Below are 26,427 nucleotides of genomic sequence, written 5' to 3'. Positions count from 1 at the left end.
CCCCCTTCTTTTAAATCTAATGTGTGTGAAGTGTTTGAAGGGAAATACGAAGTGAAACTTTCATCTCTCCTTGGAGGGAAGAAAAGCTTTCCTCTTGATCTCCCCATCATTTACTTTTCCCCACATCACACTACTATATTTTTAGGTAGCATTTTGCTCTGGTTTTTGGTTCTTGATGTGGTGATATGGGTTAGAAGCTATGTTACAAGGGATTTATGTGAATCTATCCAAGTATCTACCTCAACTTTAACTTTGGTGTCACCTGCAACACAAGTTTTAATGGATTTATTAGACTACACATTTTGAAATGGAACATGAGAATCTTTGATTAGTAGCTTTCCAATTCTCTATTTTCGTAACCACTACTCATCCCTGTGAATAATAGGGAATGCTATCATTTTAATTTGATCCTCCTCTTTCTTATCCCATTCTACGCTTGGAATTAGTGAACCCTATACTTTCTCACCATACTACAAATCAATCAAATCTTCACCATTATCTACAACCCTTGTTACATTCAATTTGAGCTGAAAGGTATTCATTTGATCTATCATGAACCTACAAAATATTCTCCTCCTTACTTCAAACTCATCACTGCAATCCTCCTAGAAGTCCTCAACTAGTGGGATGTGAGAAAAACCTTCTTTGAGAGCTAGATGCACTTAAGCATAGCCTTTGCTGTCAAAATTAGGTCAAGCTGTATAATATTGAAGATTAAGCTTTTTGAAGTCAACCTCTAGGTTCAACGCATCAAAAATAGTTCTACAAATATAATAATGCAGTTCATCTAGGAAAGAAACATAGGAATCTTGCTTTGCTAGTGTCCTCTTATCAATGTGAGCAAGCTGCCTACAAAGTTAAATTAGCATGAAGCTATCAAGGACAAACCTCAGTAATTTAAATGGTTCTCCTTCGATCCCTCCAACTCTGATGTAAGTGAACCGATGATACTACATAAAGTAACTGCCATATGTGTTGATTAGTTGTATAACTTTGTCAAATAGTCTTTTGTTTACATTACCTTGAAGTTCATAGATTAATCTCCATGCAAACACATCATGAACCCTCTGGAAATCCTCATGGCACTTTTGTAGCTATAGGTGTGGATGATAATCATAGATCTTCATTCCATCGATCCATTCCTCATGATACAAACTAGGCCAAGGCCCGACACATTCCAAACAATAGAAAAAATATGAAGACATATAATTTTTTTTACTCTCAAGGCAGTTACTTAGTCCTTCATGTAATCTTTCAACAATTAGCTCTGCCCAATCTACATAGCGGTTCTCATCTAATATAACCTTAACAAAAAAGTATATCTAGTTTTCCCAATGGAATGTTTGATTGCTCCCTTTCACCTTGTGCAACAAAATGGCAATATCTCTTACCTCCCTGATCAAATGCTCTCTGTTTAAGGGATTGGGTAACCTAGAACTACCTTTCTGAAATTTCAAGAGTGAATTCTTGGCTATGATACTCCTATATTGGGACTTCTTTTCTGAGAAGAATTTATAAGATGTGGTTATCGTCTAGTTCTCATATGATTCCTTAGTAGGGATTTTCAAAATAACCATAACAGTTTCTCTATTTGCATTCAATAAAATACCCCCATTTGCATTTATAATATATCTATGTTCGCAATCATACCTACTCATGCACTTGAGCACTAATTCTGGGCACTGTATAGCAAGAGAAAAAATAGTAGCTTCTATTAACTCACTATCCACAATATTTTCTATCATGGGTGAACCAAAGGGATTCTTAGCTCTTTCTAATAATTAATTCAAATCAGCATGAGCTAAGGATGTGTCCCCAAATTCTAGGAGAGAACAATTGAGACCTGATTTTGGCCCTAACTTCGGTGGAATAGACCTCATTTTCAAATTTTACTCAAATTCAGCACACTAACATAGTTTGCAATAACACACCCACTACAACTACTACAACAAAAATTAACCAATTTCTTCTTTGAGGCATGAAAAATACATAGACGATGAAGATGTTTAAGTCACCTTCCATGCAATGAGTGTCTGCTAACCCTAAGAACTTGTGAGAAAATTACCTACAACACCAAACTCCCTCCTTCCCTAATTTATCTTCTTCATGAAGATACAAATCTGCTTGAGGTCAATGTAAATGGCTTAAAAATCGATTTAATGATTACCACAACTCATTCATTCGTGTCGAGTTACTACTGAAGTGACACTTTTGAAACATGCTTTTATTAGAAAATACTTTGTGTGACCTCTTATCAAGAAAATGATTACCTACTTAAGTGAAAATTCCTAAAAATCAATTGCCAAGATTCCTACAATATCCTTCCTTTGCCCTCCTACTTTTACGAGGTTTCCATTTTGAATGTTGAATTGTTGAACCATTGACCATTGAACGCTTGAACCAATGAAGGTTCAAAGGTTCAAGTTTGTTCTTTGCACAAACTTTTCTGCACAAGTTAGACTTGTCACAACTAAGACATCATGCACACAAAGAATCAATGAACCGATGAACTCTTGAACTAAGCTCTAGGTTCAAACAAAAGGTTCAAATATGCAAACACTTAGACATAAAGATGCAATGGCTAAGACAGACTTAAAGCAGAAAGATGACAACTTAACAGAATTAATTATGCTTAATTAAATACATATTATCTCGGCACAAATATACCGATGTAAGAAAAATCAATGAGTGCAAAAATAGGGGTAAAAAGTTACAATGTAATTAGGGTTATAATTAGAATTAGAGATAGGATTAGAGTTAGGGTGCAATTAAGGTTATAAGAAAATTAAGGTTAGTATTTAATTACAACTAGGATTAAATTAGGGTTGGGGTAAAATTCGGACTATAAAAAAAAATGTAAGTTAGGGTAAAAGTTAAGGTTAAATAATGGTTGGATTATATATATATATATATATTGTGTAGGGGAAAAAGTAAGACCAAGAAAGAAAACCCTAATCCTACTATTGCATACACACTCACAGAATACAAAAGACCCTAGGAGGATAACACACTTTACCTACTTCTTTTGAGAAAGCGGTAAACGTACAGAGTTGGGTCCCAATCCCGCGGAAGTCCGTGGGTTGGGAAATGAGCCCGCTAGAAACGGGTGCCCGATTTTTACAAATCGGGCACCCGTTTAGCTTTGGGTGCCCGAGCCAGCAAAAAATGGGTGTCCGTTTAGCAACGGGTGCCCGAAGCTAAACGGGCATCCATTTTTTAAATGTATTTATTTTTATTTTTTAACCATTTTCCCATCATTTTTACTATTTGGAAAACAGGCAGGCATTTCTAAGGAGCACGGGTACCCATTTTTTTCACCTCAGCTGACCCCCTAGACCATTTTTACCTCCTTCCAGGTATTTAGCTTTATTTTTTATATTCTATTTTATTTATTTTTATTGTTTTTCATAAAAAAATGTTAATGTATTGTTATTTTTTAATTTTTATGTTTTAAAGTTTGAAAATTGTCTTTTATTTCATGTTTAAAATAGTTTTCAGTTTTCAAATATTGCAAAAAACATGAATAGTAAAAACCGTAGGAAAAAAACAAAAAACATGAATAGTATTTAAACCGTAGGAAAAAAAACAAAAAACAGAAAACAAAAACGTAAACGAACAATAAACATTAGATGCAAAAAACAAACAATAAACCCTGAACAGAAACATGAATAAACATTAGATGCAAAAAAAAAGACAATAAACCCTAAACAGAAAAATGAACAATAAACATTAGATGCAAAAAACAAACAATAAACCCTAAATAGAAAAATGAACACTAAACCCTACATAGAAAAAAATGAACAAGTCCCAGGAGAAATTTTACTATCTTGGTTGATTAACCCTAAATTTGACTATCTTGGTTGATTAACCCTAAATTTGAATATCTTGGTTGATTAACCCTAAACCCTAAATTAACCCTAAACCCTAAATTAAATGGTGCTTAGTGATCAATGTTTTTCCTAGCAGTGTTGTATCAAATGGAACATATATTTAGTTTTTGATTGGAGCTTTTAGAGTTAAATTTAGTTTTTTTAGGTTTTCAGTCTATCATAATCAACAAAGGTATAATAGATCATCATTCATCTCAATGTAACTACAAAATTACAAATCACCATAAGGCGATCCAACACATCATGGGTCCAAAGCAATCACAAAACATATATCAAACTAAGCAAACAATAAACACTCAGGGGCATACAATGCAACAAATGAAGCATCTAGAATAAGATCAAAGCAAAACTGAAAGATTTACATTCAAAATGTAAATGGCACAATCATATGCACATGGCCAAATCCACATCAAGAATGAAGAATGCAAATGAGTAAAAGGGATTGGCATTAGAGGGGCATAGAATATAGTGAGGGAAATTTTGAGGAGCCCCTGAATTTTATCCATGTCATTGTGTTTAGGTGACCTCTCAAGATTATGCACCATCATTGTGTCATAATGTGTCAAAAATATATTGGTTAGAGTATTGAACTAAGACCTATACAAGTATGGTGGAAGACCGTTGAGGGTAGTGTTAGTGTTGGTCTTAATGATAACAACTAATAATTAAGACCTCATGTATAGGGCATGGTGGCCCATTTTTTTGCATTATCAAGAGGATTGGCTATGATTAGAAATGGGTCATTGTAGATAGTGTAGGAATTGTCTAGGCTACAAGTGGATATCAACTAATACAATCACTACATCATTATGTTTTCATACATGTCAATATAAGGGTAGGCCATGAAAGTGTATGTTATAATTATTTGGTTTATCTTATACCAATTTATAATAAAATGTAATTTGTTATACCAATATCTATCACTAGGCAATAATCACCTTGTAATTCTTTAGTGCATAGTTTGCACAATGGTAGAAATATGTAATTATTTTAGAAGAAATAGAATTATTATCAATTGCGAAGTATCATGTTTATAATCCATCACATGTTACTAAGAATTATGAATAAGCTCCCAACTACCTATGATGCTTGAGACAAGTATGGAGGTAGGTAACATCACAAATTTTTTATCTAAGAGGAGCTTTTCTTCAACCTAATTATGTTCATTATTAATGTAGGCTTATGAAAATGGATCTTAAGACTCCTTTTAATTATGGACATGAAAATTGTTAAGGGAGAATCAAGGTAGGGTTGTCTAAGAAATGTTTGTTGGTTTCTCGAAAGGATTGGACTTAGTGACCTACTTGCCTCAAATGGAAAGCAAGAAAGTATAAATAGAAGGTGTACATCAAGAGTTTGAGGTATTGCAATCTTATTGTAGCAATATTAATAAAGTGTTGGTTGGTTTGCAAAATGCACATGAAAATAGTAGAGTGTGTGTTGGAAGTGAATGTGTTATATTATGTGAAAGCATTAATTGAAATAGTAAAATAAGAACCAACAAGAAGGGAGAGTTGAGGGTGGTGTCTATATAGGGTAGATGAGTTATGTATTATAATATATGAAAAATTTTCTTGGATAGGTTTCATTATAAACCCCACTAAATTACTTAAAAATTTACACGTCTATATGAATTTATTTTGCCAAGTATATATTAAATTAAAAAACTGATTATATATTTATATGTGTATGTATCATTTTACATTTAGAGTGAATTGATTCTAAATTTTTTATGATAATTGCTTGTATTTCATTACCAAATGTTTATTATAATTGATATAATTGATGTACATAATTAAAATATATTTTGAAAATTATTTAATATGTAAATAAAAGTTGATCTTACGTAAATAAATTATTTAATATGATATAATGAATTTCCTCTTAAGTATCACCATCGAGGGGTATGTGATCTTCATCTACAAAGGGAATGAAACAATCTACAATAGGATCCTCTAGGAATGGAGAGATATGAGGGTCTCCATGGATCTCCTAAAGTCTATTCCAAAGTGTGTGGGGGAAATCAATATCCAATGCAATACACATAGAACCATGATCTTGATACTAGATCAAATCACTCGTACATGGTCAATGATGTTACACCAAGATTATATATTTTCTAGTGTTTCTAGTTTAGGTATGACTCCATACATAAAAGGAAAATGATTAAACCACCTAAAATTTATGAAGATACCATTTTACAAAAGAATCATAGTTATCCCTTTCTAATTTTACCACAAAAGGATGAATAGAGAAACCTATGATGCCTCCTCATGTTTGTAATTGTAATTGTAAATTTTCAAGTTTGTAATTTAAAATTAGAAAGGGAACACTCACATCGACAAACAAAAGGGACTAGTTTAATTATAATAGTAAAGAGATTGGATATTATTTTTATATTTCCCAAATTGATTGAGCATAATGATTTTATAAAATTTAAAATAATTATATGCTTGGTTTTAGATCACCTCCTTTGACTTTACAAGTCATGGAAGATCTTCTAAAGCCCAAATGCACCTTCAACTTTAAAAAACTATGTAGTTTTATGATCAACCCTTCATATATCTTGTCAAACATTGATGAAGTGAGCTTCTAAAAATAAGAATAACCAATACATATGCTCTACTAAAAAGATCATAATCCTAATAATTCTTCCCTTAAATGTCTTTTATAAATTTTTGATTAATCTCTGTTTGTAACAATCTATATAAAATCCTATAAAAGTAATCAAAAATTTAATGTTTGTAATTGAAATTGAAAATTTTAAGTTTGTAATTGTAAATTTTCATGTTTGTAATTGTAATTGTAAATTTTCAAGTTTGTAAATTTTCATGTTTGTATATATATGCAGATTATTTTCACATGATGGATGAGTTTGAGATAGATGAGCTATTAGGTATAGTACCACCTCCACCTCCACCTCCACCAGAGCAGTTGCGACAGACAATTAGGACAAATATTGATGCTCTGATTAGAGATATTCACACTATTAGGCGTGAGCCTCATCCACCCCCTCAGTTGTTACACCTTGCAGATAGTATGCAAGGCATTGTACAGTCTGTTTAGGCATTAGATAGCGAGTTAGATAGCTATCATAGCTAGCGTGAGGGATTGCGTGCATTTTATGCAGATGGCCTCACATAAAAACAAGTTAATGATTTAAAAATTAAAAAAAATAGATTTGAAAAAATATTTTGTGAACCCTAAGACGGGTGAAGAGATAGATCCGAAGAAGCCACGGATCTCTATTCGATGGTGTAGGCACCTGGGCATTGCTAGCCACCACACTCCAATCATGAGGTCCCAATGTATTTTTTGAAGAAATTATGGGCCAAATTTGAATTGGGCAAAAAGCCCAATTACTTTGATATTAAATCTTTTCAAGGGGTTGGGAGAGGCATGCCCCAGGATAGGCTAGGAGAAAAATTGAGCGATAGGGTTAGAAACCATGTGCGTAATGATCCATTGGTTCCTCTTCCATCACCAGTTGTTCCAACACCTTCCCATCATCGAGTAGTGGATTCTGCTCTAGGTTCATTGAGTGTCCTGTCAAGCAATTTGGTATAGCGGTTGTGGGAGGTGAGGGCTGCCCCCTACTTAGCACATGTTTGCATGAGTTGTGGGGATGTATGTAGGGGTCCATAGAGTGAGGCTGCCCCTGGAGGAGATGATGATTTTGATGATGCTGATGCCGCCCATGGTGGTTACAATGATGTCAAGGAGGCTGCACATGCTGATGCCGTCTCTTCATATGTTGATCTCCTGTGGATAGATGATGATCAGCCTAGAGAGGTACAAATTTATTTGTATAATTTACAATGCAATATTAAATTCCTTATATATACACATATGAACCATAACATGAGTCAATTTTTTCTGAACAGAGGATGGATCACACCACATCATTGAGGAACCAACAGCATGTTACCTCAATACCTAGAGACGTTGGTGCCCCATTTACGGTATGCACTTTCATCTAGATAGATTGTATTGATAGGTACATTTAAAATAAACAATAAATTTTTTAATGTAATTATTTACATATGCCACCCAAAGAGAGAGTTGAGGATTACCCTTTAGGGTTTCTATATCCTTACTACAAATGAGATATAGGAAATATGCAAATATACGTTAGTAACCCTAATCTAAAAATGCAAGACTAGGAATAATTGATATGTTGCTAACAAGTACAGATTAGGAGGAAAATTCAGAAGTTCACATGTGTCTAAAATCTGAGCCAAAATGTCTAGGACCAAGGTGTTGTGCCACTGTCCTAATTCTGCAGATCTAGAACTGTACCTGTAGAACTGGAAACTGAGATTTGAAACCTGTTTCTCTATCAAATCCTGCTAAAAACAAGGAAGACCAGGGCACCACGCCCCTATCCTAGGTAGGACCAGGGTGCCATGCCCCTATCCTAGGCAGGACTAGGGTGCCACACCCCTCTCCCAGGGGTTTGTAATGAAATTTTTCCCTCAAAATAGTCCTTGTGCACTCTACCGATCTTGAAAATTGCAGCGATGCTTAGATCCAAATTTGTACCTATAGCTGAAAAATAGCATTTTGGGTGGCTATGTAGGGTTTTGCCTTAGTCAAACCCTTGTTTTGGTGATTTCCACCTCAACGAATAGCCGATTTGTAAGGTAAAATAGTGTGTGCAAGAACCTTGTGTGTGTGCATGGTCCTAGGATGAGAGAAAAAAATTTAGAGAAACCTTAAAGAGTAAACCCTAATTGCTAGTAATTGACAATAGAAATGCCCTAAATCAATGATGCAAAGTGATCTAAAGCATGAATGAGAATCAAATTGATATAATGAAGCTCATACAAAGATATGGAAACAACATGAAACCATACCAAACCCCAAGGGAGAGGTACAAGCCAATCTTCAATTAGTGATCTCCTATTACTTTCCTACATCTTCAAAAGCCCCCAATTGATGGAATAATGCTTAATAAATTTTTAATTGGTGAATGTTGAATGTTGTTGAAGACTTCAAAGATCTACTCTTCCGCTGCATAGAAGGCTCTTTATGCTCCAAAAACCTACTCTTAAATTGTTAGAAAGACCCCTTCAAATGAAGAAAGAGAACCCTTATGTATGAAACACTAGATCTTAATTTCATCTTTAGGTTGACCTAGGATTTCAATTTCCCACCAATCTTTTGGGGTTAAGAATTATAATATCATATAATTATGCTCTTGAAATTTTGAGAAAAATGTCAGGGACTGTGTGCAAAGTGCATAGTCCAACCAAGTTTTCACCAATTTTTAGTGTCATTAGATATGATGATATTAGAGTGAATCCCAAAGTTACAGCTGATTTCAACATGTTTTGATATGTGAAATTGGGCCTTAAAGATCAAAATAAGACATAATTAGGGTTTATGATTTAATTATTTATTGAAGAAATAAAATTAAAAGGGGCACACTTAGGGTAAAGTGCCCAACTTTACAATATGTGAAGAGGTGAAGTATGAATTTAGATTAAATTAAATTAATTAATTAAATGCTTAAGGGAGATGAGAAATGCAACATGCAAAACACACTAAGGCGGGTGCTAAACCAAGCGTGGAATTGTACCACCCTAGCGAGGATGTACAATTTATGACGCTACATATACATATACATATACATATACATATATATATATATATATACATACATATATGTATCTATATACATATATATATATATATATACATATATATATGTATATAGATACATATATATATATATATAGATACATATGTATATATATATAGATACATATGTATATATGTGCATATGCATATACATATACATATGCATATACATATATATATACATATATACATATATACATACATATACATACATTATTAAATATATATATATAGGCTAGTCATAAAAGTGTTAAATGACGTCTTCATAGACCATAATTTCTTCACAAAATGCATAAAGTCTATATATATAAAGGTCAATTATAATAGCAGAGGAATCGAGAAATGATTTTAGATAACATTTACTATTATTTTAAGACATAATTCTTAACTTTTGTAAAGAAAAAACCTAGATTGGTGTAGGGCATTTCATTCCAATAACTCTATAAATATGTATTCATTCTTATTTGAAAATACATTTACATTCTTTGTCATTGAATTATCCTTCTTACATTATTTTACAAAAGTCTCAATCATAAAAATAGTCAAAATAGGTTTTGCATAATTACAATTAATTTATTATATAAATATGTAATTCTTGTAAGTTCAAATTAACTATATAAAAAGATAATAATTTTTTAATAAATAAAATTTTATTATTCTAAGAAAACATTTGAATTATTAAATATTTAACAAAGACAATCACCATAAACTTCTTTATCTAAGAAATAATTCAAGGGAAAATTTTAAACTTATGGAAGTGTTTACTAAAGTTTTATGTCATTATAAAATGTGAAATCTACTTCTTTCAATATTTCGCATTTCAGTTATAATTGTGACAATTATATTTCATTAACACAAATCTAACAATGTGTATATGTTTGTTTATGTCTATCTATATGTGGAATCTACTTCTTCCAACATTGCATGTCTCTCATATTTTTCAACGATGTAATGTACAACTATCTGAGTACTTTACTCTCATAGTTATACTTAGAAGCACATTAGAAACTTTGACAATAGAGTATCTCAAAAACAACCTATCTCACAACAACAAAGACATTTTTTTTTATAATATATTTATGCCCCCCAATATATTATCCAAAGTAAACTTTATGAGTGCATGTGCAAATAGAGTGGTGGCAGTGAGTAATTTAAAAAAAAAAAAAAGAAGAATAATTAGCATTGAAATTGAAACAGTTGAGTATCATTTTTGCTGGCGGCAAAATTCATTAAATGGCGCTGAAACCTTTCACAAAGACCATGCCGTGTAAATAATTATATCAGGTCGTCCCTTTCATTCCTTTGCTGTGAAAAGTCAAAGAAACGCATATGGCATGAATACGGGTAGTGGGGAGTTAAAAGTCACACCATTCTTATTCCAGGAAGGATCACACCATTTTTGCTTCAGGAAGGATCACACCATTTTTGCTTCAGGATGTTTTCCGTTATTCAAGTAATCAAATTTTGAGAGCGAAAGGGGAACATTGCATATTTCACACAGAGATAATTCCTTATGTAAGAAAGAAAGGAGGGTCGGGAGGGGGAGGGTACTGAGTTTTGGGGGACGGCTTTTATATTTTTTACTATGCACGGAGGAAGGAATTGAAAGGGAAGACCAATCACTGTTCTGAACAGAGGAAAAAAGAACTTGGAGGGCACGGAGGAATCGAGGGCCTACTGACTTCCAAAGAATTCAAGTTCAGGTAGATTTCGATAGGTTGTGATATGTTTTTTTTTCCGTCAATGTATTAAATATTTTCATAGTAACCTTCAAAATAGTTGTTATGGAACTATTTGGGGTTTTAAGTCACGATCATTGGCATTTGTTAATTCAGATGTATAATTCTGGACAGAGAATTTAGTTTGAAATCTACCAATTTTTCTTGTCTGAAACCGTCGAAAGCCTTATCATCAGGAAGACTTAGATCTTATTTTATTTCTCATTGGTAGCGCCATCTATCTGTCAGTACAAAAATATGAAACAAATCGAGTCCTATCTTATTCAAAAAGCAAAAATCTTGCTCCAAGCGCAAGAATCTGTCGGTTTTAAAACCCAATATATTTTTATCCAGTTCCCATGTTTTGCAGCTGGGCAGAGTGTAGTTTATAACTTCTGAAGCCACTGTGTTATGGATTGAGGCTAAACATGGCAGATGATTATAAATTGCTTTGTTTTAATTTGCAATTGCTTGAACTTTCCTAAAGTCCGTCCGAAGAATCCATTTGTGTTTATCCTGCATTCATTACATCCCATGAGATGATGTCTTTCTGAGGCATTTTGTCAAGCATTTCACATGCTTGCGCTGGCAATAGCTTGAAGGTTTCTCAGAACCCCGACTACAACAGTCTAAATCGCCTTTATATATTACAGAATTTTGTCTTTATCTCCCGAACTTAGGGATCTGCATTTTATTCCTATACTTAAACTGTAGGCTCCCTCTATCTGCAGGCTTATTCTTGATAAGACCTCATATGTAAATTTATTCTTGACCTACTTTGCTTTTATTTGAATGCAAGATGTTTGCTGTATTGCAGAGCCCTATTTTCATATAGATCTGTCATTTATCTTTTGATGGGGGAACATGGGGTAAAGGACGCCCACATTTCAGGTATCTTCTCTTGGTTTTTGCATCTGTTTTTTTTCAACCTCATTTCTACGCATTGCTCAGAAGAGTATCTTTTGAATTTATTCTATAGATGTTTTTATGAATTTATGATGGATGTCTTTATGCTGGACCAACTTGTCCAGAGTAGATTTGTATCCCCTCTATATCTCCTCTGTATACAGAACATTTCTTCTCAATCTCTTTTCTACATAGCTCAGAACGATAGCTTTTGAAGTTATCCCATAGGTGTTATTGTGAATTCAAGCTGGATTAAGTTGTTCATAGTAGATTTGTATCCTCTGTACACGCAGAAGACCGAATAATGTTTCTGCAGAAGAAGAAAAACTAAAAAAGACTAGACTAGACAAAGAAATTTATAGTGGTTCATCGTAATAGGCTACATCCACTTTATAAGTAGGGGAATGATTTTATTAAACACTGTTCTGTACATCAATCACAGCAGCAAAAGAAATCTTTACGTTTATGTAGACAATACAAAATGAGAATACAGACAGCTAAGAGTCTTGAAGGGAAAACCAGTATGACCATTGGACTTCGCAATACCAACATCCTCTATTTATCCCGTGTGTATAATGACACAAAACTTTCTGATTGTTAATATCCATCTTGTGCCTCCCCTTTTTGAAATTGGAAATGAATAACCAATGGCCTTTTTCTATGGTGTTATCAGATTTCATAGAATCCCTTTTCCTTTCCAAATATGTCTATGAGTTTTAGTGTAAATTTTTCTTCTTCTGGTTTTTGCAACCCAAATTGTGATGTAAAATTTTCAATTAACAATGATATGAAGTGTTTAATATCTGTTCCTTGTATATCAGTTAGTCAACAAGATTCAATAATTTTGACAACATATAAAAGTAGACTTATCTTATGCTCATAAATGTTAGTTTCTTAAAGAAAGATGATTGGATAGAGATCCCTGATGAGGGGAATAAAACATGTTAACAGTCTCATAAATGACTTAATTACTTCAGTAACATGTCAAATGTGCTCATAAATTTCATTATCTGTTCAAATTCATGCATGACTAATTTATCTTCTTTTGCTTCGAAATGGACTTGTTTCACAAAGCTCAATGGTCTATTAGAATGGGTGGAATTGGAAAGATGGGTAAGCAATTTTTAAGAATCAAATTATCTCTGTTCAATGATTTTCATTGCCACGCCTTCAATAACACGAGGACCTCCACTGTTTGGCTCAAAGGTAAAGAAGGCAGCACGGTGGAGGCGGGGGCCGTCTGTCACCAAGATACCAGTGCATGGGATCCTCAACACCTCGTGTTTCAGATGTTGAATGTGAAGCCTGGTGCGGCTTCCATATGCCATATTTCGTGGCAAGGAGACCTTGTGTGGCTCACAGCCAAATGAGCCACACCCGCCCACTGCATTTGCTTGAACGTTCAAGCGAATCCGTTTTGCATATATCGGCCTGCACTGCTTTGGTTTACAGGACTGCTATGGTTTAATATTGTATTGTGAAAAATTTATTATTATTTTTTAAACTACATTTAAACTTAATTGTACTATAAAATTAAAATAAAACTAATTATATATACTTATTTTTTAATGAATCCATGAAAAAGTATCAAAAGAAAACAAAAATAGAACAAAGACGATGTGAATGAATGTACATAAAACATCCATTACCATCTTGTGAAAGACAGTGAGTCCCACCCACAACATGTTGCAGTGATTCAGACATGTACAAGTAAAAGAGGACTTCATACATTGAACTTTCCTCAACTCGTGACATATGTAATAGTGGGATGCTATAAATAGAGGATATCTTGCAGATTTAAGGAAACATTCTAAAGTATCAACGTCTTTGTTATTGCAGATTCATTCCAGACAGCTTGCCGTGCATTCCAGTATGTGACTTAAAATCAAATTCGTTTCCTTCACACTTTGCTTTAAAAACAACAACGTATTTGGTGTGAGCAGTGAATGCATGTTGCTTACGTGATCGGAACTGTGGGCCCTACTTGTTGCTTACGTGATTCCGTTTCTATACGATTTTCGTTCCTCCGTTTTTATCTTGTATGCCTTTCCAAACACCGTAACGGTTTTCCTCAGTTTCCAAGTATTCCCCTCTTTGTTGTAGCGATTTCTTTGTAGTGGAATAAATGTCCTATAAATATACTATACTGATTAATTAAAAGAGGAATATAGTACCTTTAAAGTACAATTTAAAAACAAAGCTGTTGTTACGGTTTACCATTATACCTACCTATGCTTATAACTATATATTATCATTACTCTTCATTTTAGATGTTTTCTCTTATTATATTTTTGAGAAATTTTAAATAAGTATTTAAGTTATAATATAATAAAAAATATTTGATATTTTAATATTTATAATTTTTTATTCATATATTAAATTTACATATGTAATTATGAAATTTTGAATGTTTTTAAAATTATAATAATAGCAATTAAATTAATTATTTTTAACATAATTTACAAATATTTTATTTATGTGGTAAAACTTTAAAGCCAATACAATTTTTTTTATAGAAATAATTAATTTTTACAAATTCTTCTTTCAAAATATTTCAATTTTGATTAATGTTGTAAAATTTTGGTCACCAAAAAAAAGAATACACTTTTTGTTACAATTTTGACAAATTTGAAAGCCTAAATCAACCATTTATATTACAGGGATAATTTTACATATTTTTAGAAGAATAGACTTTAGCAAGTTTTTAAAAATTATATGTAAAAAAATATGTAATACTCACTTGAAAGCTAGAGAAAAAAATTAATTACACACATTTACAAAGTTGAAGCATGACATGAAAGCTTATAGAATTGCACGGGTGCTTTAAATTCATGACATTTTTGAAAAAATGCACTAAAAACTTGTATTCTAGAATTCTATAGAAAAGCACTAAAGTCTAAAAGCTTGACATTTTAAACAAGAAGCACTAAAAACTTGTATTAAGAGTTTAAAAGTCCATAATAGTCCAAATTTTAGATTCTTGTAGCAGTTTGGACTTATAAATCTTAATGAATTTCTAATTTTCCAATCCAATTAGATTAGACTTTGGAGATGTAATTAGAAATCTATGTATTTTTCATTTCAATCTAGTTGATAGGTTAAAGATTTTTGGCTTGTTAACTTTTAGTCTAGAGCTAATTTGTTTACTTACCAGATATTTTATTTTATTTTTATTACTTTCTTTACTATTTTGGTAATCATTTTGTTTTATTTTTACTTTGAAAAGTGTAATAGCTATTATAACTCATATTATATTTTTACTTTGATATTTACATTTTCAAATTCTCATTAAAATAAATGTAGGCTTTAAATAATTTACTTATTGATAAATTCTATATTTTTTAAAATTAATTTAAAAAATCGGTCACAAAATCTTGTATTGACTTTAAAATTCAATTAAATATTTATATTAATTATTTATTATAAAATAATTAATTAAAAGTTACAATAAGAATTTATAAAATAAAACAAAAAAATGAATTATTAGATATTTATTGTTATAATATATAATTTATTATAAACAACATTTATATTTTACACTTTTGAAAAACAATTAATACAAATATGCATATTTTATTTAACCATTATGAAATGCATGTTATTTTACATTTTAAAAATTGTAATTTATACGTGCGTGACCATTGGATGATATCTAATTATCAAAGGTGTTGTTAAAATTTTCCCTTGCACTTATGATAATTTAATTATGGGTTTTTATGTTAATAAATATGGGATCAAAACCTACTTACACTTAAAGGTTTACACCCAAATTTCAACCCCATGGATCAAAATTGTGCCTATATTGGTTTAGCTACCCAATATTCCACTCCAATTCTATTTCGAATCTATAATTTACGCAATTAAAAATATGCTGTTGAATTTTTGGGTGATAGAAAAAGCCCTCTTCTAATGTTCTTCACACCACTTTCGATTTCATTTTTGGTTGATCTAGACATATCTGAAGCCCTTCTAGTGGGCATCACTTAAAGATGTTGATTGGATTTGGAATCAACTTTTAGAATATGAAAAATCACCTTTGCATTACCATAGGTATTTGAAAACTAGCAATGCATTATTTCTAATTACATCAAACACAAATGAGTAGTCAAGAAGCACTCCACCACTACTCTGTGGAATTAGGGGAATCTAGGTCTACATACATAAGATAGTATTCTATTAGAGATAGCCCAAAAGGATCTCTTGAAATTAGAACTCTTTAAGATTCAACCCATGTCTCTCCATCTTTAATTAAAGCTATTCATAAGTGTTGTTCTCCTAAGGTGGGAAGTGTTAATGCTTGAAAAATAAATGACTGCATGTCTAATATAGGCTTAAATCACATATAAAGGTTAAACCACATATAAAGGATTTAAAAGTGCATATGATGGTTCACTACTGTATGAGGATATGTATACTAATACTTCAACTTCTAAAATTATGTCCTTGGATAATGGGATTGCCAACAAAATTTGGATGGATGTTGAAAAGGAAAAAAAAATGATTTATTCATCCACCACATGCACCTTCACTCAAACTCTATTAAGTAACACTACTAATTTAAATTTTATTAGATATATCTAAGATCATTTTTTGTTAGAATATCTGTAACTTGTTCTTCACCCTTGCAATATTAAAATCAAACTTGTTTGTCTTCAATTTGTCATCTAATAAAATTTTGTTGGAGAGAAATATGTTTGGTCCTTGCATGAAAGATAGGATTCTTAGCCAAGGCAATGACACTTTGACACAAGTCACAATGAAAAGTGTTAGCAACAAGCAGGAGGAAAACTAAGAAGGGGGGGGTGAATTATTTTTCACCAGATCTACAAACTTAATCACAAAAATAGATCTGATAAGTTGCAGCAACCACAAAGATAAGAAAATTGAAGGCAAAACACACAACAACAAGATTTTGACATGGAAAAACTAGTTAAGGGAAAAACCATGGCTTGAACCTACCCACGTAAGATGATATTCCATAGTAGTATGTGAAAAAATTACAATGGGGAATGCACATGTATTCAAGGACACTACCTAGAGCTCACTGCTCCAAAGATAAAGGCCCAAAAGGCTACAACCCTTAGGGAAGGCTCACTACCTTACAACAAGATTCAAACTACAATCCCGAAGGGATGAACTGAAAGAATAGCATCTACAAATGCCTGATTACAGTTCCAGTTAGGCACATATGTCTTCCCTACAACACCAATCTCTCCTCAATCACAACACCGAAGGATAAATCACTTGTTCGAACATAAACCTCTCTCTAATAATGCAGAAACAACTTTGACACCATAATTACAAGACAATGTCACCTATATATAACTCATCAACCTTGATAACAAGGTCAGCTAAACCCTCAATTCACAATTACAAAATTACATCACATGATACAAATATGAACCCCCAGACCAATATAATGATTTACATGACATACCATGGATCTAATTCAATTTCCCAAACACTCAACTCCATTGGAAATCATGCCATGAACAACCGCAAAATGCTACACCACCAAAAATATTGCATAACATGTAAATCATGACCGTGTGATGAAAATCACCAAAATATCGCACAATGATAAATGCGGATTATAAAAAAAGAGGACACAGTTAGGAAACACCAAAAAGTATGTTAGAATTATTAGGAACAGTTACACCAACACCCCTTATCAAATCTTCATCGATCAATATCTGATAACTCAAGAACACAACCAATCAGCAACTGTCATGAAGAAAGATAACTTGCGGAGCACCAAATCATGAACCATCTGGAATGAAGATACACAAGACCATACCAAACAACATACTAAAATATCAGTACATGATTTGATAAGACCGGAATACACCGTAGAAAATACCGAACTCTACAAAACAGTGATCAATAAAACCAAACTATAAAACAAGATCACAAGAAATTTGCAATCTTAAATCACCAAAGAAAAAAAAAGGAATATGTTGACATCAATGATGACAACATATCCTAGTAGCAACAATGATCCACAATCTCCAACAATCTCCCTCTTTGGAATTGATGGCAACATATGAATGTGAAAAACAATCAATGCAAATAAAGAAGATATCTCTAGAAAACTCCCTCTAAGATGAAGATAGATAAATCATTTTTTCACATGATCTCTCCCCCTTTTATGATAATGCCAAAGATCTCAAAATAAATAACCAAACCATGATTCTCTCTCCCCTTAAAATTCATAACCAGATCAACAAACTACTCCACCAGAGGAGAAATACCAACTCATCAATCTAGATAAAAAGGATAAGGCTTTGAAAACCACCAGATTGATGCAAATCAATGTATCTAGCTTGCAATAGGAGTGGTGGATACCCCTAACTCATCTCTCAAGTAGACAAATTTATCTGTATGTAAATGCTTAGTGAAAATATCAAGTATTTGTTCCTTTGTAGATACATACTCCATCTTCACTTTATCTTCGTTGAATTGCTCTCTGAAGTAATGATACTTTATTAATACATGCTTAGTATTTGAAATGTTAATAGCATTGGAATTATCATAGTAAATTATGATAGTAGGCTCATCATAGACAATTCTGATATCCTTCAACATCTGCTTCATCCAAATTGTCTGAGGGTAATTACTAGTAGTAGCAATGTACTCAACTTAAGTAGTAGATAAAGACAACAAATCTTTCTTCTTACTAGCCCATGAAACTAATTTCTTACCCAAGAAGAATCAACCACTAGTAGTTCTCTTCTGATCATCTACATCACCAGCCCAAGCTAAATCAGTGTAAGCACACAACATGAAATCATCATTCCTCAGATACCACACACCATAATCCACGGTTCCCTTCAAGTATCTGAATATCCTTTTCACATCCGTGACATGACTCTCTTTCGGATCAACTTGATATCTAGTAGCCATGCACATAGCATGCATAATGTTCAATCTAGTCTGTGTAAGATATAGTAGTCCACCAACCATAGATCTATAGAAGCTCTGGTTAGCTCTAGGAGATTCATCATTTTTAGACAATTTGCAACCAGTCACCATAGGAGTCCCAACCAATTTGGAGTCATCTAAATTTCTTTCAGCAATTCCTTCACATATTTATTTTGAGATATAAATATACCTTTTCCAGTCTATGAAATCTGCAAACCTAAGAAAAATTTCATCTCACTAATCATAGACATCTCAAATTATTTCTGCATATCACCAACAAACTTCATGGTCAAGTCATCACCACCTCCAAAGATAGTATCATTAACAATGACATCAGCAATCAAGATATTATCATTCTCAATCTTAAAGTATAGATTAATGTCAAAAGAACCTTTATTAAATCCTAACTTTAACAAATACTTATCTAGTCTAGCATACCATGCTCTAAGGGCTTCTTTGAATCCATAAAGTGATTTCTTCAGTTTACATGAAAATCCATCAGGTTACTCAATGTAAACTTCTTCCTCAAGATCACCATTCAGAAAGGCAAATTTGACATCCATCTAATATATTTTTGAAATATTTGTAAGAAACATATGTAAGCAAAAGTATAACAGCTTCAAGTCTAGCAATTAGAGCAAAAGTCTCTTCATAATCAATTCTTTCTTTCTATGAATACCCTTTGAAAACTAGTCTAGCTTTATTTATGACAACTTCATTGGCTCCATTTAATTTATTCCCGAATACCCACTTAGTACCTATAACATTCTTATCTTTAGGTCTCAGTACAAGCTCCCATGTGTTGTTCTTTTCAATCTGATCTAGTTCTTCTTCCATAGATCTCATCCAATTTTCATCCTTAGAAGCTTCAACAACATCTTTAGGTTCAACTTTGGAAATCAAACATACTTATTCGCTATCTAACCTTCTTCTAGTCATCACCCCTTTGTTCTTATCACCAATAATTTAATTTCTATAATGATTCAACTTTACATACCTTGTAGTCTTCTGACTCTTCTAATTTTTAGGTTCCTGCACTTCTTCACCACCACCAGCAATATCCGGATAAACCGTCTTTATCGGATCAGTCATCTTCACCTCTTCAGGCTGAATAGGAGCTAGAACAATATGTTGTCCATCATAATAATCGCTACCTCTGATCTCTTTTCCAAGGTTCTCATCACCTTAATGTTTGCACTTTCCATTATCTTTATTAGTCTCTTATTGTAGCACCGATAGGTTTTTCTCTTTGTAGAATATCCCATGAAGATTCCTTCATCACTTCTAGCATCAAGATTTCCTATATCTTCATCTCTCTTGATATAAAATTTTCTATCAAATACTTTGAAATATTTCACAGTAGGAACATGACTAAACTATAACTCATAAGGACTTTAACTGCTATCACCTTTGATGTGACCTCTGTTGAATGTATAAACAACAATGCTAATAGCTTCTCTCCAATAGATCTATGAAATATTCCCTTCAATCAGCATAGTTCTTGCATCTTCCAAAACAACTATGTTCTTCCTCTCAACAACTCCATTTTGTTGAGGGGAGCAGATAATTATCTTTTAAATCCATGCTTCTCATAGAATTAATTGAACTAACTAGAAAAAAATTCTCCACCTTTGTCAGATCTCAGACACTTCACCTTCAATCCAGACTCAATCTCAACCTATGCTTTGAATATCTTAAACTTGTCCAATGCTTCTGATTTCTCCTTCAAAAAGACAACCCACGTCATCTTGGAATAATCATCAATTAGTAGTACAAAATATCTATCATCCTGCACGCTTCTAACATTTTGAGGTCCGCACATATCAGTATGCACAAGATCTAAAAATCCATCAGATGTATACTGTTTTCTCTTGAAAGAAATTCATTTTTTCTTACTCGACTGATATTCATTACATATCGGATTAGCAGGCTTGACAATCTTAGGTAGATCTCTAATAGATTGTGAAGAACTAATCTTAATCATTGAATCAAAGTTAACATGACACATTCTCCTATGCCACAACCAACTCTCATCAATCTAAGCAATAAAATAACATTTCTCGCCATCATTCAAGTGAAAAATGTTACCTTCAGTCTTAGTTCCAGATGCAATCTCTATACCGGAGGCATTTAGGATCTTGCATTTTCCATTCTTGAATTGTATATCATAACCTTCATCAACAATTTGTCCAACACTCAAAAGATTAATGCTTCAAACCTTCAACATACAAGACATCATTAGTGTTAAATACTTACCATCAAAATAAATAGAACCCCTACCATGGATCACATAGGATTTATCATCTCCAAATCTCACTATTCAACCATCATATCTTTCCATGCTCACAAATTTTCTTTTATCACCAGTCATATGATGTGAACAACCACTGTCAATCAATCATTCATCTTTTTCTTCAACTTTAGCAGCTAAAGATTTCTCCTCAACATAATATCTAGTGGAATCAATAGGTACCAGTCTATCTTCTTTAATGGCAATAAACACAACTTCATCTCCTTCTGATTCTTCATCTGTAACACCTTCATCAGCAACATAATAACAATTCTTCTAATTTCTATACTTCCAATTAGACTTGTAAGGCTTATCATACTTCTCATGCTTCTCATATCTATCATTCCTATCATGCTTATCAAACTTATCATGCCTATCATATTTAGCCATTCTCTCCGAGCATCTAGAATCAAAATGTCTTATCTTATTGCAAGGAAAACATTTAAAAGGAAATTTTCTATCATACTTACCGAATCCTTTAGAAAATCTCCAAGTAATCAATGCTTCAAGCTCATCCATCTCTCTTTCTTCCTCTTCCATCTCTCTTCTCTCTCTTTCATATCTAGATATTCTGCACTCATCAGGATCATACCTCTTCTTTTTGGATACAGATGTTGATGCTCTAAATATTGTCTCAGACTTTGCATGTAATTCTCCAAACTCTCTCAGCTCAAAAGAAGCAATCTTTCCAACCAACCTGCCTCTTGTCATTGTAGTCACACGATGGATCTCATCAATAGCAGCCACTTTATGTTTATAAGTAGGAGGCAAAGATCTCAACACTTTAGCAACAATTTCATCTTCCTCAATGGTTCCACCGGTACATCTGATACCTAGAATAATATTATTCACTTTATCCATGAAAGAGTGTATGTTCTCATCATCTCCCATATTCAACATCTCATATTTTCCCTTCAAACTCCGCAACTTAGCTACTTTCACTTTTTTGTTTCTTTCATACAAAATTTCAAGCTTCTCCCAGATCTCATGTGCGATCTGATGTCCCATTACATTTTTCATCTTAGAATTAGTCAGGGCACTAAGAAATGCTTCCTTCGATCTCATATTATGTTCATCTTCCTTGATCTCATCATGAGTATAAGGTCCCTTCGGAGGAGAAAAATAGGCATTCTTTGTAATCTTCCAATAATCTTCTCCAAGACATTTCAAGTGCACTTCAATCTAGTTCTTCCATATAGTATAGTTACTTCCATAAAATCTTAGACTATCCTTTTTAAAGATAACACCTTGAGTTGCCATCCCAGATCTCCTCAAGCATTCAAGATTTTTCCAAAGGATTTAGTTCTGATACCAATTGTTAGTAGAAAAGAGAAGTAAAACTAAGAGGGGGGTGGGTGAATCAGTTTTCATTGGATCTACAAACTTAATCATAAAAATAGATATGATGAATTACAACAACCACAAAGGTAAGTAAATTAAAGGAACAACACACAACACCAAGATTTTGATGTGGAAAACTTGATTAAGGGCAAAATCATGGTGGGAACCTACCCATAGTAAGATTATACTCTATAATAGTGTGTGAAAATATTACAATGGGGAGTGCACATGCATTCATGAAGACTACCTAGATCTCACTGCTCAAAAGATAAAGGGCTAGAAGGCTACAACCCTCAGGGAAGGCTCACTACCTTACAACAAGATTCAAACTACAATCTGAAAGGGATGAACTAAAAGAATAGTGTAAAGCGGAAAATCGAACCCTAGGTGTTCCCCCACTCCATTGAGAGAGAAAGGAGGTCACTAGGATTGACGGTTTTCACTTAGGAGAGACTTTACATTCAAAAGAGGGGTTGAAACCCACAAGATCCAATCTCACACAATGCAAGACTGGATTCTAAATGAGTTTCAAGGGTTAAGACATCAAGGATACCCTCTTTTGTAAAGAATGTGGATAGAATGATTGAACTAGGAATGCATGTAAAGTAAGAAAGATTCGCTTGTAGACGGAGATAGGGATATAGGATGAAGCTACGGACCTGAAATTAGCAGTAAAATGTCGAGATGATGCTGTTCTGCAAATTTGAGCAAAAGTTGACAGGACGATGGCGCTCGGAGTGCACACGGTCCTCCGAAAAATCCGCGAAACGAAGGTGGATCTATTCGTCTCTGCACAAGGATTCCAGATCTTCAATTACAGCTGCGTACCTACAACCTACACACAGAAAAGAGAGGATGATTGGGGGGTTAGGGATTAGGGGTTTGCCTTTAGGTCAAACCCCGGTTTTGGAATTAACCAAGAAATGAGAATGCTGTAAATGTAAATGTTTGTAATGTAAACAAGTACTGATACCTTGTTGTAAGAATGTTTGTATTCTTACATGCGAAGGTGTAATGATGTTGTATGTTATATGTTGTAAGTGATCTCCTCTTCAATAGTTGAATCCTTGTCTTGAATGCAACAATTAGCCTTGAATGGAGACTTAGAATGCTCAATTGCTTGAAGGAATGCTTGAATGCTTGAATGTTTGAATGTTTGAATATCGCTTCCGCGTCTTACTCTTGCTTATTTCCTTCCTTGAGGGATCAGGGCGCTAGGTGCCATGGTCCTGAAGGACCAGGGCACTGGGCACCATGGTCCCACCTCCCGAGACAGCAGGGTGCAAGGAAGGATCAGGCCAAGGTGCAGAAATATGCAGTTTTTGGTGTCGCAAACAGGGTTCGGGGTCTCCATTCAGGTTCAACGTTGCGCCGCCATCGTGAAGACCCAAATGCAGTCAAAATTGCAAGTGTCACAATTTTAGGACGCTACATTTAGCCCCCACTTTAGCGGGAGTATAAGCGTACGCCCATACTTCCGGTAAAGTACAAGGAAACAACATTGAAAGACTTTCACCATGTCAAGGAGGCAAGATACACCAAGCCCCCAGTGGACTAAGGATCTTACGACTTCGATTGACAAAGTAAAAGGGAAGATCACGAGGGAGAACCATGACTATCAGTAGTAAGGTTCCCTCACTATGAGTCATGCCAGAAAAATACCAAAAATTTTCAAGGCAAAGCTAAGTTCGCCAAGAAATTTTTAAGTATCTTGAAGAGATATGAACGGGGTGTATGCCCCCCTACATTAAAGCGATCGCACATGCCTCATCGGGGATGATTTCTTTAAGGTAGTGATACATATAAGAAATGAGAAGGGAAAGGAGCATGTTATCACAAGGATTTAGCCCCCAAGTGTGAGATAAGCCCAAGGATAATAGACACAAAACACAAAGCACGAGGTGACTTCGCTTTCCTTGGGGTCAATATGCTGTATGATAATTCATGTATATCATATGTATGTATGCATAATTGTTCTTCATTCCCCAATCAAGGAAGGTCACCTAGAAGAAGGGAACACATGTGTCTTTTGAGTCAACATGAGAGAGACCAAGAGAGATCTAAATGCTTTGCATCGTCCTCAGGTAGACAACACTAAGGACAACAAATAGAAGAATGAGAATAACACATAGAAGAAGTAACCAAAGAGATCAATAGAGGAGGAGAGAGTCTGCTATGCTAATGAAACTAGTCTATCATGTCATCTACCCCCCGATCTTGCTGATCAATATTTCAGGAAGGCAAGAAACACGCTAGAGGAGGAACATCCAACACAGCAGGTGGAGCTATCACAAGATCCAAACAAGGGCTATGTTCATGTTCCAAGCCACGTTGTTCTTGTCTAGGAGCTAGGATAAGTGCTTTAGAAAACTCGTTAGATAAATGGTTATCAACATCAACATATTCATATTCACCATTAGAAGAAAGAGGAGTAACATTTTCATCATGAATAACATTTTCATCTATATCATCATCAAGATTATAAAAATAGGATCTTTAACTCACACAGGATCAAGACCATCATGCATCTTATGTTTAGGAGATTTTGGCTCAATTTTCAGCTGAGGATAAAATGGAATAATACTAGGTGAAGGTGTTTTTGGGGATTGCAAAGTTTGAGAAGCAGCTGCCTGAGCTCTAAGATGACGCTTTCGTCGGTGTTCACGTGCAGAACGATTTTGTCTAGTCTTAGTAGGAAGTTGAGAAGATTGAGGAGGAGGAATGTTCTCATCCTTATCACTTGGGTGTTTAGGTTGTGGTCTCTTAGGTTGAATAATGGGAGAAGAGGAAGGTCTCTTCTCTCTATAAGAGGAAGGAGGAGGAACTGCTCCATATAAAGGAGGAATATTTGGTTTAGGAAGGAGACCAAGTCCATCATGACGAGGAGGTATAGGTCTACCTTTAGAAAGTTTATTAGTCATAGACATAGTCACATTCATAGGGATGGGTTGGGAATCTTCTTGAGGAAAGACATTAGTTTTATCTTTCAAAGGAAGAACTTCCTTCTCAAGAACGATAGGAATATCAAGTTTGGGTGTTCTAGGTTCACTTAGAGATAGGATCATATCTTTTTTCCACTTTTGATAAGATTTGAAAAGATGATCACTCTGCGACGAGAGAGATTGAAATTGTTTAGGCCAAAAATAATCTATAGGAACACTAGAAGTTCTTTCAGCTGGTTTAAAGAGACTATGATTGACAGTAACAACTTCACCATTATGGGGAAATTTCAAACACTTGTGAATAGGAGAAGCAATAGCTTTCATGGAAGATAGCCAAGGATAGCCTAGCTTCACACGAAATTGTTCGGATGATGGAATAATAGCAAAGTCCACATCAAGGGGTTTGTTATGGACCTCAATAGGTAATGTAATAGAACCAATTGCAGGAGAAGAAAGTGCATCAAATAATTTCACAACCACATTTGTTTTATCATAGACCACTTGATTCAATTGCAAAGTAAAAAGAAATTCTTCAGTAATGACATTAACCATGCAAGAAGGATCAATAAGCACTCCATGGCAAGGTGTATTCTTGACTTTTGCAACTATATATAAAGGACCATCAGGTGCCCTAATAGTTTCACTGGATTCAAATGTGATGGAAGGTTCTTTAGGGATTTTTTGCTGCTCTACAAAGTTAATCACATTCGGAGTCATAGACACAAGACTATTAGGTGAAAAAGAGGAATCATTAGTCTCAATCACATTAGAGGTAT

General features: G+C 33.8%; 1 long non-coding RNA gene across 2 annotated transcripts; it reads left to right on the top strand.

Moving 5' to 3' along the window:
* Positions 1-11,042: 11,042 nt before the first annotated feature.
* On the top strand, positions 11,043-14,414 carry LOC131055625 (uncharacterized). 2 transcript variants are annotated; one of them, XR_009108398.2, is made up of 3 exons: positions 11,043-11,236; positions 12,069-12,142; positions 13,997-14,414. It is a non-coding gene; the product is annotated as an uncharacterized LOC131055625 (long non-coding RNA). The 2 variants fall into 2 exon arrangements; XR_009358457.1 differs by lacking the exon at positions 13,997-14,414 and having other exon boundaries at positions 12,069-13,979.
* The last annotated feature ends 12,013 nt before the right edge of the window (positions 14,415-26,427 follow it).

The sequence above is a fragment of the Cryptomeria japonica genome, chromosome 7 (genome assembly GCF_030272615.1).
Source record: "Cryptomeria japonica chromosome 7, Sugi_1.0, whole genome shotgun sequence".
Taxonomy (NCBI): Eukaryota; Viridiplantae; Streptophyta; class Pinopsida; order Cupressales; family Cupressaceae; genus Cryptomeria; species Cryptomeria japonica.
This window is presented reverse-complemented; position numbering and strand designations above follow the sequence as displayed.